The sequence below is a fragment of the Notothenia rossii genome (genome assembly GCF_949606895.1).
Source record: "Notothenia rossii genome assembly, chromosome: 10".
In the NCBI taxonomy this organism is placed as follows: Eukaryota; Metazoa; Chordata; class Actinopteri; order Perciformes; family Nototheniidae; genus Notothenia; species Notothenia rossii.
The window spans coordinates 43,363,464-43,383,077 of record NC_136908.1 but is presented as its reverse complement, the minus strand read 5'-3'; the positions used below and the strand labels follow the sequence as shown (position 1 = coordinate 43,383,077).

Genomic DNA, 19,614 nt, shown 5'->3' with positions numbered 1-19,614 from the left:
TGACAGACGGCATCAGTCTTGTGTTTATTTCCTAACAGCTTACAGCAAATGTGTGAAGGACAATCTTAGCGCTGACTACTGACTGCTTTTTTCATTTAAAGCACATTATTGATCCAACTTTGGAAAGATTTATATGGAGTTTTTTGTGGACTTAATGCTACATGTTTATTTATATGTTATATCTGGCTATTGTAATGAATTATAGGATTCTTCTTCATTAGTTTAGATTTATAAATCTAAACACATTGTATTTCCATTGAGATAATCAGATTATCCCTTGTGTTATGTTCACATTTAGCACCCTTTGGCAATGTTCAGGTCAAATTGACCCGGGACATATTTCAGGGTTTAAAAAAAATACAGAACTAAATTCAACATGCACAATTCCTTATATATATTGTCTAAACTCATTCCCCAACACTATACATGAAATATATGATTAGTTTTTGAATATACTCTTTGCTAGATCAAATTTATCAATGGAAGTGTCCATCGTTTTTTGTGATAAAAATGTAAGTTATGTAAAAAAAAAAAATACACTGTAATAAAAACTAGGTTTACACATTTACAAATGTAAATGAAACATGTTTTCATTAAGGTTTATTATTTTTAATCTGTCATATAATAATCAAAGCCCTGAAGGAAATAAAGCAATTTAACAGCAATTGAAAAACAAGAACCACACATCCAAAATTATTTGCCTGTGAAATATATAGAGATGATGAAACATCCATATAAATGAGATAGAACAGATAAAAACACAAAGCAAATAAAAACAATTAACAGTCACTATTCATAAAATACAGTATATCCGAAAAATATATTGAAGAAGGGACGCTGCAGAACATCATGTGAGTCAATGGGCAAGTCCGTTTAGGAAACACATGATGTACAGAACGTCTTTGTGTGTACAGCACAGATGTACTTGTTGCAGTTGCTGCATGTAGTCTGTGTCTTGGAGTCCTTTGAGGGTCCACAGACCTCACAGCGCTTCCTTTTGCCGGCACAGGGTGCAATCTAGAACAGTAAAATATGTATTAGTTCAGAAATTGTTTTCACCACATCTCCTAACACTGGAAAACACACACACGCACGCACGCACGCACGCACGCGCGCGCGCGCACACACACACACACACACACACACACACACACACACACACACACACACACACACACACACACACACACACACACACACACACACACCACTTACTTCAGGCACTGCAGGTTGTGGTTGTGTTAGCCGTGCAGGTGTAGCGGCAGGAGTTGCCACCATCTTCCTCAATATAGCAACAGAGGCTGGGTTCCTGGGCATGTGTTGTCTTCGCTGCATGTGAGTCGCCAGTGCCTTGCCAAGCTCCTCCAGAAAAATGCGTCTTCTTTGGAGCTTCTTTTGGTTCCATTCTGGGTTTATTGCCATCCAAAGTGCAAAGGCATTGTAAGCAGAGACATCCAGGATGTTGTAGAATATCACAAGTGGCCACCTCAAGGTCCTTCTTTGGCAGCTGTAGCAGGACAGCAGCTTGTCCAAGTTATCTACTCCTCCTTTGGTGGCATTGTAATCAAGTATTATATCTGGCTTACGGTCCTCATGGCCACTGATCTTTGCATCTCTGTGTAACGTGCTCATGAGAATGACATTTCTGCCCTTTTTTGGTATGTAGGATACCAGGGCAGTGTTGTCTGTGAACACAAAGTCTGAGGAATGAACTGGCCTTTTCTTCACCGTTAGAAGATGAGGAGGAAGCTCTGTCTTTTTTTTTCGTACTGTTCCAATCATTGTGACTTTTCTTCTGAGAAGTTCTTGTCCCAGGCTGTGCGATGTGAACAAATTATCGCAGGTGACATTGTAGCCACTGAGGCCCTGCACCATGTCAAGCACCACTCTTGCCCCCTGGTTTTTCTCAGGCACTCCTCCCTCTGGCTTCCTTGTATAAGTTTGCATATTCCATGCATAGGATGATACAGCATCGCAGGCAGACCAGATTTTTATTCCATACCTTGCTGGCTTGGAGGGAATGTACTGCCTGAAAGGGCAGCGGCCTCTAAACCCCACAAGCCGTTCATCCACAGTAACATTAGGCCCAGGGTTTTAGAGAGATGGAAGCCGCTGCACCCACTTGTCCCACACTGTGCGGATTGCTGCCAACTTGTCCCTCCGTCGTCTAGCAGGTCTGGTTTCCCTGTCATCAAACCTGACGATCCTTGAAAAAATATGAAAAGTCTTAAGAGACATTGTTGCCCTGAAAATGGCTCTCCCTGTTTCAGCATCCCACAGACTCTCAGTGGACTCCCCTCTTGACCTATACACACCTGCAAGAATAAGGATGCCAAAGTATGCATGCACATGTGTAATATCCAACTCTTTCCATTCCTTCCCAAAAACCTGTCTCCCCTCAAGGTTGGTCATGTCCAATATGATGTTTTGTATTGAGTCTGGCATCAAAAGCTCGAATGATGACTTGATGTCATGAACATGCGTCACTGCCATTCGTGTCGGCCCGGGTACCATCCTTATTATATTTGCAGACAAGCGAGTGGGCTCACTTATTGGGGATGAACACCATTCAATCCTGCCGTTCTTTGACATGTACGGTATGTCTTCACCTCTTCTCCTACTGTGGCTGGCTGTGGGGGTCCTTGAGCGGCTGGCTGTGGGGGTCTTCTTACGACTGGCTGTGGGGGTCTTCTTGGGGCTGGCTGTGGGGGTCCTTCAGCGGCTGGCTGTGGGGGTCTTCCAGCAGCTGGCTCTGAGTCAAGTTCATCTTCCAATTCGCTGTCAAATTCTGAGTTTACCTCCACATTATCCTCATCTTCAGAAATGTCTTCCTGTTCCACTTCACCATGTTCTTCTAATGCATTCCACTCACTCTCATCCATTATTAGCTCCAAGGCTCTCTGAGCAGAATATCTTTTGGCCATTTCGCTGGTAGATAATTGTAGTTCTGCACTATACTGTAATGTGAGGTTATGTCTCTGTTTAGTCCCTCCTCCGGCCGTGCAGGTGCGAGGGGGACTGTGCGGGAAAATGTGAAATGTTTATACATTTCTGGAAGATCTAAAATGTTTATAATGTTTTAGGATAGTTTTGTGTACATTACATTGCATTTAGCTGACACACACTACAAAGGGTAAAGATCAAGGGAAAACAGGATCAAACAGCTTCTCTATGCATACAATTGTGTGTGTGTGTGTGTGTGTGTGTGTGTGTGTGTGTGTGTGTGTGTGTGTGTGTGTGTGTGTGTGTGTGTGTGTGTGTGTGTGTGTGTGTGTGTGTGTGTGTGTGTGTGTGTGTGTGTGTGTGTGTGTGTGTGTGTGTGTGTGTGTGTGTGTGTGTGTGTGTGTGTGTGTGTGTGTGTGTGTGTGTGTGTGTGTGTCTTTAGTTTCTGTGTTTCTGTGTGTTTTTCTCTGTCTGTTTTTCCTGGTATTGTATCCGGGTCAGATTGACCCGAACCTCTTATGAAGGACATAAATGCGGGTGGGTATTTTTTCACAAGTGGAAAAAAATAAAAACAATTCCACATGCCCTTTACAATAAATAAGCCCCGGCCATTGAGTTTCAAGTTGAACGAAAATATCCTTATATTTTTTTGTTATTCATTGAAAATGGAAATCGGGTCAATTTGACATTTAGTTGCACAAAAAACAAAGCAATTGATAACATAGAATTTGTAACTATAAAAACATATATTTCAGGTAAATTACTTGCTTTACCTTTAGGAAAATGTTGTTTATATTCTTATTAAATACTTGACAAACGTATCTTAACCCAACTAACTGTGGAGGTGTCTCAGAGCTTGATGTATTAGTCATTTTAAATGGCCAACGTTTTATAATTAGGTCTTGACAACTGAGCCACTTTCAATTTTCTAATAAAGTCAGAAAAAAGCTGGTAAGTGGACTTTGATTAAACTTGATTGAGTCCAAATGTGGTAAACTGTTGTAAAACATAGTTTTCGGCCTTTGTTGTGGATATTAGCAGCCTGACATCACAGAGCTTCTGACAGCAGAGTGTCCTGGCAGTGAGTGTGTGTCGGCTCAGTGTGTGATGTGAGTCCACGGGTCACTGTGAGGCTCTCTGCTCCTCTAATGAAACTGTAACTGACCCCTGGGGATCTCTACACCTCCATTGATTGCAATTTAACCTCCCCTGAAAATGTATGCTACGTTAGATTGCCCCCTTGTATGATCAGGTTTTCTTTAACAAAAAGGGATTAAAAAATAACAGGATCTGTTGGACATGTGAGCGTGGAGCTGAGGTGTAAAACTGTCAAACATATCTCAAACTAAGAGTCAAACTATCTGACAGCAGATCACTTCTTGTTCCACTCTCTGGACCAGATGCTACAACATATGGTTTCTCAGGCTTGTTGATAGCGCCAATTATTTGTGTTTTGTTTTGAAGCCGTCATCTTATCACCCAGCTCATTATTCTCAGTACAGTACATGGTAAATGTTTGGTGACAAGTGTGTTGCGGAATTCTGAGCTTAATCGTTTATGTTCCTGGGATTTTGGGGAAAAAACTGCATTTGCAAACACCTGGACATTTGATTTGCAATCATGATTTGGCTATCCAGTAAATATTGATGATAAAAAAACTGCAGCTATTTTCAGTGAAAAGGATCTGATACACCTGTTGTGTGCTAGCAGCCCAGCACCTAACATCTCAAACAAAAAACGACCTTATGAACGATAGTGATGCGGTTTGCAGTTCAAGAGCTGGCTACAGGAGTTGCTGAGGATTAAAGCATAGTTTGTGGTTATTTGAAGCACCACGGGTTGAGGCTCCACAGATGCAGAGCCGGGAGCACTCAAAAAACACCAGGAGCCTCATTTATAAAGGGATATACACTCAAAAAATGGCATACGCCAGTTTCTACGCAATGTTTGCGATTTATAAAATACTAACTTGACGGGAAAATGTGCGGTCCTCCACGCAAACTCTAACCCATGCGTACGCACTAAGCACAAAAACGGGAGAGACGGGAAACTGCGACACCATTGGCAGAAGGAAGAATGGAGAGAAATATGTGGAAATAATACCATAAATAAAATGTTACCTCTCATTTATCATATATGAAGAATTCATTTTCACACAATGATTAAAGCCAATCTTTGGGGGGGGGGGGTAGGGGGGTGTCCTGTCCCCGTTACAAACACAATGCCTGAGGAAGCTTAAGCTATGTGTATTTTTTTTGTCATTAACCTTTTTTCGGACCACTTATTTATTTATGTTGGTGACGATCCGACCTCCATGCTGCTACTCTGGTTCAAACTGCATCCACCAAACAATATGATTTTTCTCGACCTCCCCAAAATAACAAAAATCTGACACAGTGTGAGATGTCTTTTTTAGCTGTTCTGTCATCATTTCCTGCGATCTTCTTCCTGCAGTCAGTCAAAATGAATGAATGAATGGGCGTTTCTTTGACTATTTATAGGCAAATATTGGCGTTACGTGAAGCCCGCAAAAGCTGCGCCGTATTTCGAGTTGATTGTGATTTATAAATGGAAACAGGCGTAGGAAGTGCCGTACGCACTTCCCTCGCCGGTACGCGATGTTTTGTGAATCGGAAAATGTCAGAACATTTCTGTACCTATTTTTTTTATTTCTACTACGTGAGCAACCTTCCCACGTGAATCCTACGCACGGCGTTATAAATGAGGCCCCAGAGGTCATATGAAGAACATTTAAAAGATACAATAAGATACAAATATAATAAAAATGAACAATATTGGCAAGTATATATATATAGTAAGGCTACAAATTCAAAATACAAATTTAAATTGAGACTAGCATCATACAAATTCACAAAAGAAAACACATTGAATTGAATTACATTATAATTGTGAAAATAGCTATTGTGTATATATATATATATATATATATATATAGTTTTTTTGCTTATGGTTGAATGTTCTAAGTCGCTCTGGATACAAGCCTCAGCTGAATGAAAGGTAATGAAAACCACTTATGTAACCAGCTCATTTCCATGGCCAAACATGCCGAAAATGAATCCAATATTGATGGACCCACTTTATAATCCAAGTCAAATATTGGCAACAACAAATGTATATAATGAAGAGACTGCAAACTGGAGCACTTTGATATAGCATTACAACAAATAATTGAAGATCTGAAAAATTATTTATTATTTTACATCTTAAAATTATTTGATTCACGTAACAATTTGCCTCAGTCATGTCGGAAAATAATGTGCCTGTCAAAAATTCCCAGGTGCTGGACCAAGCGTGGTGAAAACAGAAAATGAGATGATATGACTTTGTCTTTGCTGGTGACATAGGGAGCCCATGCACCTGGCTGGAACAGAAGTAAAACAGAGTGCACTTCCATTCATTAGGTCACACACCACACGACTAAATTAATGCTTATGTTTCCCTGTCTGCTCCCTGTTAAATATCTACTGCATGATAAACCCTTCCCTCCTACTCCTCTCATCAACAGCTGTCCATTAATCCTCTAAAAGCTCGCTCCCCCCCTTCCCTTCAAAGTGCCATACCAGCATCTGTATCAGATTTTTTGGAGGAAAGATGTTGCTTCAGGAAGTCATTTGTTTCCTTTTTGCAATCCACCCCTCTGCAGGACCTTCACATGCCCAGCAAAGGCAATCGTTAAGAGCTTCTTTTTTTTCTGCTGCCATTAAGGTCTAATATATCAGCTGTGCAGTCAATTGTACCTGACAGGCAGCTTCTTGAACTTGAACTGGGTCGTCTGGTGACAGATAACATGACTGTTTGTTCAATTTCCTCCTCTGCAATGGCATCGCTCTGACGTGAGTTATTATAAATCACTGTGGATGCGTACATCATGTATCTTGTCAGCGCGGGGAGAGTGGTGCGCTGTGTGTGTGTGTGTGTGTGTGTGTGTGTGTGTGTGTGTGTGTGTGTGTGTGTGTGTGTGTGTGTGTGTGTGTGTGTGTGTGTGTGTGTGTGTGTGTGTGTGTGTGTGTGTGTGTGTGTGTGTGTGTGTGTGTGTGTGTGTGTGTGTGTGTGTGTGTGTGTGTGTGTGTGTGTGTGTGTGTGTGTGTGTGTGTGTGTGTGTGTAAGAGACAGAGCAACAGTACAGTTCGGGGAAAATAAAAATGGGAAAGGACAAATAGGACAGGTAACAACTTGAGCATGTGTGCACTTTATTTCAGTCTGTGTGTATTCATGATGGTTTCCTGAGTTTCTTCATGCTGTGTATGTACATCCAGGTGTTTGTGAGTGTGTGTCTTTGTGCCCCTGGTGACCTTACACATTTATACAAACTGGCAGATACATGTAGTGAAGTACAAAACCTCTCACTAGTGAAATGAAATGTCTTAACTCAGGTAAGGTACTGATACCTTTAATCTAAATGCAATACAAGAGTAAATGTACTTAGTTATATTCCAGCACTGGAGAAGCACATCTGGAGCTAATAACAATATCGCTGGATGACTGGAGTTAATAATCAGATTCACACGGTTTCAATGAGTCTAAATACTGCTTTTATTCCATGCTTACATCACATCATGCAAAGCGATGTGGATAAGTATGTGTTTCTGAGGAGTCATTTGACCATTTCTCCTGTTTTTAAGAAACATTTGAAGTCATTGTACTCAGGTTTCCTGCAGGTTTCACCAACTCAAATGTAAGACTTTTTAAGAGCTTTATAAGACCACTTTGAATAGAATTTAAGACCTACTTCACGGCAAGAAAGTATGAGGGAAAATTGCTATGAAAGAAGAAATACGTCCCATAATTACTTTCAAAGTAAATGTATTCACGTTCAACATAAGAACGATGACTGAACATAACAGCATAACAGTACACAGAACTGTGTTAGACATTGAATGTGTGTGTGACAAGAGCTGTCTTCTGAGCTCTGCTGCCTTGGCTACAATCTTTCACCATTGCTGTTGTAGGATTGGTGTTTAGCTACGGTATTTAGCGTCCACAGCACCTCTGCTTTTAGGGTTGACGTAGACCCAAACGTCGCCCAGCAGCAGTGGCCGCGTTAACCGAATATTTTCCGTGTGACATTTTTTTTTAACAATGACGGAAAAATCTGAAAGGAGTCTGTCATTTTCACGGATTAGAACAAACTCGTAACAGCGCAAAAGCTTCCCCGCAGCGAGGCTCCGGTGTTACGCCGTGTCATACATGCCCTCCAAAAAGGAAATTATATTGTTTCCAAACCGTACTTTGCCATACAAATCATTGAAATGTCTGGGAGTTTTGCTTTATGCTGAGCGCGCTCCTCCTCCTTACTGGCTGGGTGTTCTCCGATAAGGGGCCGGGGGATGCAAAGTTAGTGATTACTGGTTCCATGTTGATTTATTTCAATACAAATAATTGGGGGGAACTGAAAGGCTATTGTTACAGATATGGGCATCTGTTAATGCCTGTTATATAGTGACGCCTGTTGGCGCTTTAGTAAACAGCATGCTGACACAGGCTTACACTGTGATGTACTATATCCGCAAGCGCGGGAATATACATGTGATGGAGTTGTGAGTTACGGAATAAAGCTGCAGACTGAAACATGGTGTCAGAAGCAGTCTTCTTGGACTAAAAGCTCAAGAAAACTCACGTCATGACGACAAACAGTATTCCGGCACCCGAGGGCATGCATATGTCTGGTGATATAGCCAACAACTGGGAGGTTTTTAGAGCAGAATTTGAGGACTTTTTGCTCGCTACGGGTTTGACCGAAAAGACGAATGCGGTGCAGGCAGCCACACTGAGACGGCTTATGGGGAATGAGTGCCGCATATATATATGCACAACGTCACGCTGACCGAGGAACAAAAGAAAGACCCCAAAACAATTTTGGATGCGTTGAGGGATTATTTCAAGCTGGCAAAAAATGTGATTTATGAGAGATACACGTTCGGGTGCTGCAAACAAGGACCGGACGAGCCGATAGATTGATAGCTTTATAACAAAGCTGAGGGAAAAAGCATCATCATGTGAGTACCATGACCTGAAAGATGAACTGATTAGGGACAGGCTGGTACTCGGTATTGCCAGCGAGAGCACTAGACGGAGACTGCTGCTTGAACGGGACCTAACGCTGCCAACACCTGTGGAGATTTGCCGCCTTGCAGAATTGACGGAGTCACACATGAGGCTTATTGAGAGCCCGCAGGCACAGGCGGACAGTTAAGCCCGGCGGGGACCCTGTTGTTTTTTTTCACGACACTGTGTCTCAGGGGATCTTAATATTTAAGAACCTATTAATGTCTTATACCAGATTAACGGAAATAATCTCAGCTAACTGACGATATAAACCATTTTTACCAAAACAAAACACAAGTCTCAGAAGAAGCATCTAAATGACCCCTTCGCGAAAAATGCAAACGGACATTGGCACAGAACTCAAGATAAAAGTACCCTTATTACTTATCGTAGCTGCACATACAAGATATCCGATTAACGATGAGGTTCCACAGATTATTTAGGTATATAGTATCATCACTGAGTGATCCGAACTCAGTGTTTCCCCTAGGTTTACTGCCTTGGCAGGGTGCTGCTAAATTAGGATAATTTTTGTTATCCTCTGGAGCAGAGAGAGGAGCTGTGGATTATTGTTATTGATATCGTACAGTAACAAAGTATTTGTACATTAAAAAGTAATAAAGTACAGTGTTACACTGTACTGTATTACTTTAATTCAAACTGTATTCCCTTCTTATCATGTAGCCTACACTTCTTCCTTTCATTTATACATTTAAATCACCTGACTACATCATATAACATACCTGCAGCAACCCTGTGCTGCTGCTGCTTCTCTCTGACTCATCCTCTATTGCTGGATGCAGCTCCACCTCATCTGATCTCTGATATGAAAGCAATCGCGTTATGATCATATTGAGCTATTGGTGTGAGTCTAACATTAAACAAGCAGTCTGCTTGTCATACATTGCTGACGATACATTGTAAGTGGCAATTTGTTGAGTCACTGCCGCTAAATGCCGGTAGCATCAGGCTAGCAAATCCTGCATTAGCCTCACATCATCAACAAGTGACAGAACATCTAATTATCCTGAGCTAATTTACTGAATAAACCAACTCACATCTCCTGTCTTTTTTTTCACCCAACTCATTAGACTATTCTTCTGCTGGCGTTTCATTGTTGTTTTCTGTCAAATTCAATACTGTAGTTCAAAACTGCGGTACCTGCTAACCATCTGAGAGCTATTTTTAGAATGCGCACGCTACATTCGTTGTCGCGTTCGAGCGCGTCCACCTGGGCAGGCTGTGTGTGTCCTTCTCCCGTGACGATAAAGGCTTGCGGTTAAAAAATAATAATAAACAAATTTGAAACTGGGGGGGACACACAAACGGGCAGACAACAGAGCTCGGCACAATAATGCAGATTTGTTTGACTTGTTTACACTTTGTTGTTCTCCTCCTTTCCTCCGCTCTTGTCTCTGATTGTGAGTGTGTGCATTCGCATGTGTGTGTGTGTGGGGGGGGGGGGGGGGGGGGGAGCGGAGCCCCGCCCTTCAGAAACAGAGCGGAGGGAGAATGTGAATACGCAAGGCAGTGGATACTGAAACATGCACATTGGATAAATAACATAGGCGTTTAGTTTATTTAATAAAAGAGCACATGTTCAATGAGAAAAGTGACCGTAGATAGATTACTTCAGTTGCAATTTTGTGCTTTATATATATATATTTTTTAAATAATTATAAATTTAAAAAAACACCTTGAATTTCAGGCAGGCTCCGTTGGCAGGGCGCAGCAATGGTAGGGGAAACACTGGAACTTGCGACAGGGGAAGCAAAGATAGACATCACAACACGTACCTTTACGGAGCTTCTAGGGAGATCGTCTCACCGTAGCTGTTAATCTGATCAAAAGACGTGTTCAATGGCATTAAAACGAGAAAAAACACGGCTGAATCGGTTAATCCATAGGTTGATAACGTTTCTGGGAAATAATTTGTCTTATTTATAATCCATAATTCCATTTTTATGTAAAAATCGCAGGGCAAAAGTTAGCTGCTAATGGTAGCCACCAGAGTGGCTGCTGCTTCCGGTCTTGGCTATGCGTCAGTCTAACACACGCACATGACCAAATAAGGACTATGAGTTCCCCTCGATTCCATTGGCTCTGATGGTTAGAAAGAGATGTCAAAATCCAGCAGGGGGAGCCAGAGATATGAAAAATCCACCCAAATGGCCCCAGAAGAGGTTTTGTTTTTGCTAAATCTGTCTAAAAAGGTCAAATATCACTTGTTTTGCATCAATCTTGATACAGGGTACTTAGTATATGTTGTACTTTGGATTCCAAAAGCGTTTAGTCTGCTAACCCATCATCCAAGGTTAGTTTTCACTATAAGTACAAAATATATTTTGGACGGACACTATAATTTACAGTTTTTTACCATCTATATTGAATCTGACTTTTCTACATCCAACTGACAGGTTTATCATTACGTTGAGAAAAAAGATTATTAATTTAACCCTTTTAGAAGGGAAGATATGGTCATTTGTTCTGGGAATGTCATTTTCGAGCCTGAAACCTGAAAAACAGGCTCGGGGCTTAACAGGTTAATGCAGAGCTAAACGCTAACTTTTAAAAGTGGTTGCCAGGCTGGCAACCAGCCATCAGCTTTTGGTTGCCAAAACTGAAAATACGGTTGCCCTTTTTATTCACCTTATATTTTAAATAATTAAGATACTATACAGTTATACATCAACTTAATAATGAAAATGTGACACAAAAGAAGGTTCAAATGCTTTACAATAAGTAATTAGCACAATTATTTTAAACCTAAGTGGTAGTAAACTTGTCCACCCTCAATTGCTGGTATACTAAATACCAGTAGTGCAGCTGTTCTGTTCTTCGAAGATCCCTCACAAATGAATTGAGCAAGTCACTAGTTTCTTGGTCATCCGTTGTCTCCCTTTCAAATGTGGGTTTTCTTGACCTTTGTGCTGACCCCCACCAGGGGCGGATCTAGACAAATATTCATGGGGTGGCAAGAGGGTGGCAGGAGAATTTCAGGGGTGGCATCCCCTGGCAGAAGTATATGCTGATTTAATCGCAGTCATATCAATCAATTTTAACTTTGAAAGCCACAATATTGATATTTTAACTCAATAACATTAGGTGACATTATTGTGGCACATCAGTAAAGCCTTAAATATAAATATATAAGGTGGCACACGTAATTTAATGAATGAATGAATTTTAACTGAATGAGTTGGTTTAATTCTTAGACCAGCAGGGGTACCAAATATGCAGACTGCTGCAATAAGTACATTAATTAACTGTCTCATCGATGTGTGTCTGTATGAATATGATAATATTAACAATCATATTATTCCTATCAGCTGTCAATCACTGTTATGATTCACATATTCAGTGTTATTATTAAATAAACTATATTTTTTGGAGGAGTTAATGATGAACGTTCCTCAAGATGCTTGCTCACCCTCCTTCAAATTTGAAAGACCAGTAATTACTATCATAATTCAAAAGAATCAAAGGAACAGTTCAGCGCCCCACAACTTCATTGCAAACAGTTACAACCTTGACTTTACATCAGAAAGAACAAACATTAAAGAAATGACTAACTGCATCAGTTAGGGTTAAAAAAACGCGTATTCAGCTAAAACATACATCGCTGCAGTTATTATCCAGTGGAATATCCGTACCTACTGGCCTAGTTAAATCAAAATGGTTAACCCTTTCTTGGGGTCTGGTCTGGAGTTTGGGGGTCCACGAAGCCTCCAAAAAACTCCTAAGAGACGCAAGGCCAGGGTTCCGCGCCCAACCGCCATGGTTCCGGCTCCAGCGCCAGACCCAGCAGCCGTGGCTCTGTGCTCCAGTGCGGACCCACGCAGCTTTGCTTCCATACTCCATTACCTGGCTTACACAGCCAGGGTCCAGGCTTCCGCTCCGCTCCCAGCAGCCATGGTTCCGGCTCCAGAACCGGACCTTACAGCCATGTTTACGGCTCCAGAACCGGACCTTACAGCCATGTTTCAGGCTCCAGAACCGGACCTTACAGCCATGTTTCCGGCACTAGTGCCGGCCCACACAGCCATGTTTCCGGCTCCAGAACCGAACCTTACAGCCATGTTTCCGGCTCCAGAACCGGACCTTACAGCCATGGTCCCGGCTTCAGTGCCGGCTCCAGTAACCATGGTCCCGACTCCGGCTCCTCGTCACCTGCTGACTCATCGGCCAACGCCAGCTCCTCGTATCCTGTCGGTGTACCGGCCAACTCCAGCACCTCGTCTCCTGTGGTCTGTCCGTCCGACGCCAGCTCCCCATGTCCTGTCGGCAAACCGGCCGACTCCAGCACCTAGTCCGACGCCATCTCCCCGAGTCCTGTCGGCGTACCGGCCGACTCCAGCACCTCGTCTCCGGTTGGCTGTCCGTCCGACGCCAGCTCCTCGTCTCCTGTTGGCTGTCCGTCCGACGCCAGCTCCCCGTGTTCTGTTGGCGAACCAACCCACTCAAGTGTCGTTGGAGGTCCCGCAGACTGCCTTTCTGCCGGGGGTCCTGCCAACTCCATGTCTGTTCCCGTTGGAGGTCCCGCAGACTACTCTTATGCCGGGGGTCCTGCCAACCCCATGTCCTGTCCCGTTGGAGGTCCCGCAGACTACTCTTCTGCCGGGGGTCCTGCCAACCCCATGTCCTGAGCCATTGGAGGTCCCGCAGACTGCTCTTCTGCAGGGGGTCCTGCCAACTCCATGTCCTGTCGCATTGGGGATCCCGCAGACTGCTCTTCTACCGGGGGTCCTGCCAACTCCATGTCTTGCCACGTTGGAGGTCCCGCCGACTACTCTTCCGCTGGGGGTCCTGCCAACTCCATGTCCTGTCGCGTTGGGGATTCCGCCGACTGCTCTCCTGCCGGGGATCCTGCCGGTCCTGTGTCCTCTTCCATGGGCGATCTTGCCGACACCGGCTCCTGACCGGCCTCCGGAGCTGTCTGGTCTTCACCCCTCCTCGGACTCTGCCTTGCCCCCGGGCCGTCCGCCCGAGATTCCCTCCATGGACTCTGCCTTGCCCCCGGGCCTTCCGCCCGAATTCCCCTTTTTGAACTCTGCCTTGCCCCCGGGCCGTCCGCCCGAATTCCCCTTTTGTGAACTCTGCCTTGCCCCCGGGCCGTCCGCCCGAGACCCGTCCTCCAGACCCCCTCCACCCACCCTGCTGGATTTTTGTTTTTTTGGGATGTCTGGAATCCGTCCCTTGAGGGGGGGGTTATGTCACGATTCTCATGTTATGTCACGTTTATAGTTTTGTAGGTTTGGGTGTTTTTGCTGTTTTCCATGTCATGTTTTCCTTTGGGTTATTGTCTTGTCATTAGTTTCCCTGGTGTGTCTAATTGTCTGATTATGTTCACCTGGGCCCCTGTGTTTTCTCCTCCCTCCTCACCTGTGTCTTGTTGTGTGATTGAGTCTTGTGTGTATTTAAGTTCTGGGTTGTCTGTCTGTCTTGGTCGGTTCGTCTTGTTCCCTGACTAGTTCTGCGGTGAGTGTTCTGTTTTGTCATTGTCTATATATATCATAGCCTTGAAATAAAGGAAGTTTCAGTCTATATCTGCATTTGGGTCCTGCTTGTTTCACAAACTGTGACAAAGAGCCCGATTCCAATGGCCAGACAGGCAAACAATTGCATTAAGCCATTAGAAATAGACGATCGGGCTCGATATATGGTTAAATATAGCAGTAGGCTATCGATTTTCATAGATGAGAGTAACATCTACGTCACTTTACGGCCCCGCCCACTTTTGGGGGAAACAACGGCTGTCATTTGAATGGCGATCGAGCCTGAAGCCACAGAGATCTTCTGTTACTGTCCTTTCTTCTTAGAGGAAGTACAGAAACACGTAACTCTGGATTTGTTTTAATGTTTGAGATGCAATAAACGACACAGCAGCTTTTTGGCATGATAAAACTATTATGTTCCGCCTTACTCATGAGAGTAACAGCTGGAGAAATTACAGCCTCGCCTACTGATTTTAATTTAACCATATATCAAGACCGATTGTCGATTACCAATGATCGAATGTAATTGTTTGCCTGACTGGCCATCGTAATCAAGCTCTTTGAAGATCCAAAAATCCACGGTTTTCCCCAAATTTTTATCGGATGGGCAAAAACTTCAGAATTTGTATTGACCACCATTCAAATGACAGCGTTGTTTTCCCCCAAAAGTGGGCGGGGCCGTAATTGTTGACCGGAAGTGACGTAGGTGTTACTCTCATCTATACAACGTGCTTTTGACTGTTTTCCGAAGTGGGGGCTGGCTTGACCACAGTCTGTTTACCCAGTGTTTCCTGACACAAAACGTTTTATTTCACCTTGCTATGTGTTTTTAACGTATATTAAAAAACGGGGACATTTCCGGGGACAGTTTCAACCGGGGACAGGCCTATACAAACGGGGACTGTCCCCGGAAAACGGGATGTCTGGTCACCCTACCAGAGAGGAGTGATGATTGGTTAACGCGGGGTAACATTTCAGGGTAAGCCAATCAGAGACAGAGTTGGGCGGATCTTGCCTTATGGGGAAAATACACACACACGAACACTTGCTAATGCTAACACACACGGCAACGCTCACCACCAGCGCACACAATGGCAGATGCAAGTATCAGTGAGAGCAGCAGCGCATTTGCAACTTGGAAATATAACCACTATTTTCCTACTATTTGTGGGGGTAAAGGACGCAAACATATTACGGTAAAATATAAACTGTGTGCAGGATAGAAAGCATTGTCCACATCGAATAACAGCAATGCCAATCTCCTGAAACACCTAACTAATGTACATGTGGGGAGTTGTCTTTTACTGTGCCACAGAACAACACAAAAACTTGTATTTTTATTGTTATTATTTTTAAAGTAAAGTAAAGTAACTTGTTACTAGTTACTTTTATAATTTAGCAACTAATAAAGTAACTAGTTACTTTTTTGAGAGCAGTAACTAACTTTGACTAGTTACTTTTTAAAAGTAAGTTGCCCAACACTGCTCTTAATACAACAAAATATTTAACATTTATCTATTTTGGGGTGCACATTTAGCTGTTTGCTGTCCTTATTTCTTTATGTTAAAAACTGGTTGCCACTGATGGCAACCAAAGGCCAAGAAGTGGTTGACATTTTTTCTGAATGGTTGCCAATGGCAACCGTTGATCCCTGTAATGCTATGGTGGACAGGCAAGGCTGACGACGCAAAATACAGTGGAAAGAAACACAGCGGCTGAGAGAGAGCAGCAGTGGATCTGCAAATACTGTGGAAATGGACACAAACGGGGTAGAGAGCAGTGCCGAGCCTATGGTAAGACCTGCCGAGCATCTGGCGTTTCAAATCACTTTGCAAAAGTATGTCAAGCCAGCAGCAAAGAAGAGAAAACAAGAAAAGTTAATCTTGTTGACGATGTCCAGCAAACTGAAGGGGACTCAGATACAAGTGCAAACCTATACCATGTCACTGAATATGTGGGGAATGTGAAAGTACCTGGACGCAAATGGTTTGTGCAGCTACACCTGAATAAGAAAAGACATCTATGCCAGCTAGATACAGGGGCCACTTGCAATGTTATAGGCCAACAGTTTAGAGAGAAACTGTCACCAAAGACAGCCTTACAGCCGACCAGGACAAGGCTAAAGCTGTGCTCTGACACATACATGCCATCCCTGGGGAAATTTCACACTGACTGTGTGGTCAGGGGGAAAACACACAGACTTGTGTTTGAGATAGTGAACACCAAACAAAAGCCCCTGCTAGGTGGTGCTGCATGCACTGATCTGGGCCTTGTGAAATTCACTATTCCAAGAGAACTACTGCCAGCGGAGGTGAACACTATTGAGGCAAGCCAGTCTATGCCATTCACAAAATAAATGCTACTGATAGACTTTCATGATGTTTTCCATGACCCGATCGAGTCAGTCCCAGGTAATATTCATTTCGATCTGAACCCTGAAGTGACACCAGTCCAGTGCACACCACAAAATGTTCCTGTAGCGCTAAAAGCCTGGGTTAAGGAAGAGCTGGACAAACATGTGAAAGCAGGCAACCTTACGCCAGTGACAGAGCCGACAGCGTGGATAAGCAACATGGTGACAGTAGCTAAACCGGACAAGATAAGAATCTGCATTGACCCAAAGCCTCTCAACTACATGCCAACGCTAGAAGACGTCTTGTAGAAACTGCCCAAGGCTCGTGTCCTCACACTGGTTGATGCTTGTGATGCCTTTCTCCAGTGCAAGCTTGATGAGGAAAGCAGCCGCTTGACGACATTCTGGACCCCATGGGGTCGGATGAGATGGCTCAAACTCCCGTTTGGAGTCTCAGTGGCGCCAGAGATCTATCAGCGCAAGCAACATGAGATGCTATCAGGCCTGGCTGGCATCGAGCCTATTGCGGATGACATCCTGGTGGTCGGGTGTGGCGATGCGGACGCAGAGGCTGAAGAGGACCACAACACCAACTTAAGAGCTCTCATGCAACGGTGCAGGGCTGTGAAGCTTAGATTGAGTGAACGCAAGCTGCAGTTCAAGCTCAAAGCTGTACATTTGCCAGAAATGTCACCAGTACCTATACGGCTGGGACACAATCACTGCAGAAACAGACCACAAACCACTGATCACCATCTTTAACAAGCCCCTCATGCGTGCGCCTAAATGCCTTCAGGGCATGTTACTGCAGCTCCAGGGGTACAATCTGGATGTTGTTTACAAACCAGGCACGGAGATGTATGTCAGTGACACTCTAAGCAGGGCCACTCCACCGTGTCGTGGTTCCGACACCCCCTATGTACGACAGGCGGTGTGTTCCATGGGCAGCTTTCAGGCGCAGGACTCAGAGCTGGATCAGGCACAGCATCTGGATGTTACTGACTTCAGGTTTTGCCAAATTGTCCACACTGTAAAAAAAGATCGGAATTTTACAGGAAATAACTGTACATTTTTATAGTAATTATCATGTTTTTGTTAAATAATTTGTAAAATCCTGTAAAATGACAGATATTAACTATAAATTAACAACTCAAAACATTATTTTAAGTATTTTGACAATAACAACAAATAACGTTTATTTCCTTTTTTTTTTACAGTAAATTTACTATATAATATTTACAGTATTTTTGCACTTTTAGAAAATACATGCAGATGTACGTAAAATAAAAAGTATTATCTGTAATTAAATATGTAACTCGTAATATAAAAGTGTATTACTATTATAAGACTTTAAGATATTTCTTTGTAATTTTAAGATAAACATAAAACTGTAAAAAAAAAGCGTCAAATAAAAAAAATGTAAAATGTAAGTAAAACATTTTTACATAAATAATTTTCTCAATATTCGATTGAATCCACCACAAACACACAATATCCAATGTTAAAACAAAAGTAAATAAATATGTTTTCATAAAATTCCTAACTTACTATATTGTAAACATCTACAGTTAAAAATATCATTAAAAAAAAAGAAAATCATAGAAAGTGGAGAAATCCAAGGTTTAAAACACACACTGTTATTTACTCAACAATAAGTCACAGTTATCCTTGTTTTATTTATGTGTTCTGTTGCTGTTTTTTTTCCATAGGTCAATATATACAGTAATAAACCTTAGTTTTACAGTATAATGTATGGTTTTCGGATTCTGGCCGACAGCCAGAGCTACGGCACTTGAAATAGAATTCAGCCAGAACACGGCAGGCAAGTCAGGCATGTTTGGAATGAGTCCACAACACTCCTGATTGGTTAATATAAACGCAATCGAAGAAACCTGCCAATGAGAACTGTCCGCGCCTGTCGTTCACATTTGAAACATCCACGTTAGTTTGAGCGGGTCTCCTCCTGCTGGAGCTACAGCTGTCTGTCTGTATGTTTGCTGCAGGAGTTCATGGATTAATATCGGGATCGTTTTACATTTACACGTTAAATATGAGTATCAGGACGTCAACAAAGAACAGAAGACTTGAGATCTGTTGAGTCCTGCAACTGTAATGGAGTGAAACAGGTATTTAGATAATCCTTAGTTTGTGAATGTTTTATTTTTTATTTAAGGTTACGTTTCTGCTTCTAGTTAGCTGAGTTTCTTCCTGTTAAGTTGGTATGCATCATTAATAGGTTGTTAAATGTTAAGAAGCCCTGACATGCTGTTTCTTGCAGGATGTTGTGCGGGAAACCTAGCTTAACATGTGGCTGCTAACGTTAGCTTACAGCTTATTGCAGTGATGCCCCCCCACCCTCTGGTCTCCAACACGGGAGAATTACACATAAACATGCAGCGGGGTGTCACAGTGTTGCCGCCAAGTTTAATGTAAAGTTTCACAGCTTTCTTACAGCGGAATCTAGTTTGTTAATGTTCAGTAGCCAACAGCTAGCATAGCATAAACAGCTAACCGCTAACGTTTGGCTAACTTGCTAGTTAGCTCTGCTCTATATTACAAGCTAACATGACTAGCTAATGTCACACTGTGAACTAAAATACTTTGCTGCTAAAATTAATTATTTTTGAGAATGTATAGTAAAGAAACACTCAGCCATGCATGAAATAACATAGCAAAAGAATACGTAATGTTTGACCCATGTTGTGCTTTGGAAGTGTAGTGATAAAAACATGATTTTTATTCAAAAAGTAAGAAAGG

The 19,614-nt window shown here is 42.7% G+C and overlaps 1 long non-coding RNA gene across 1 annotated transcript in view; it reads left to right on the top strand.

Moving 5' to 3' along the window:
- The first annotated feature begins 18,634 nt into the window (after window positions 1-18,634).
- Window positions 18,635-19,614, top strand: part of LOC307022724 — a 46,392-nt gene continuing 45,412 nt past the window's right edge. The window contains exon 1 of the long non-coding RNA XR_013803489.1: window positions 18,635-18,983. This is a non-coding gene — a long non-coding RNA (uncharacterized lncRNA). The remainder of the gene's footprint in view (window positions 18,984-19,614) is intronic.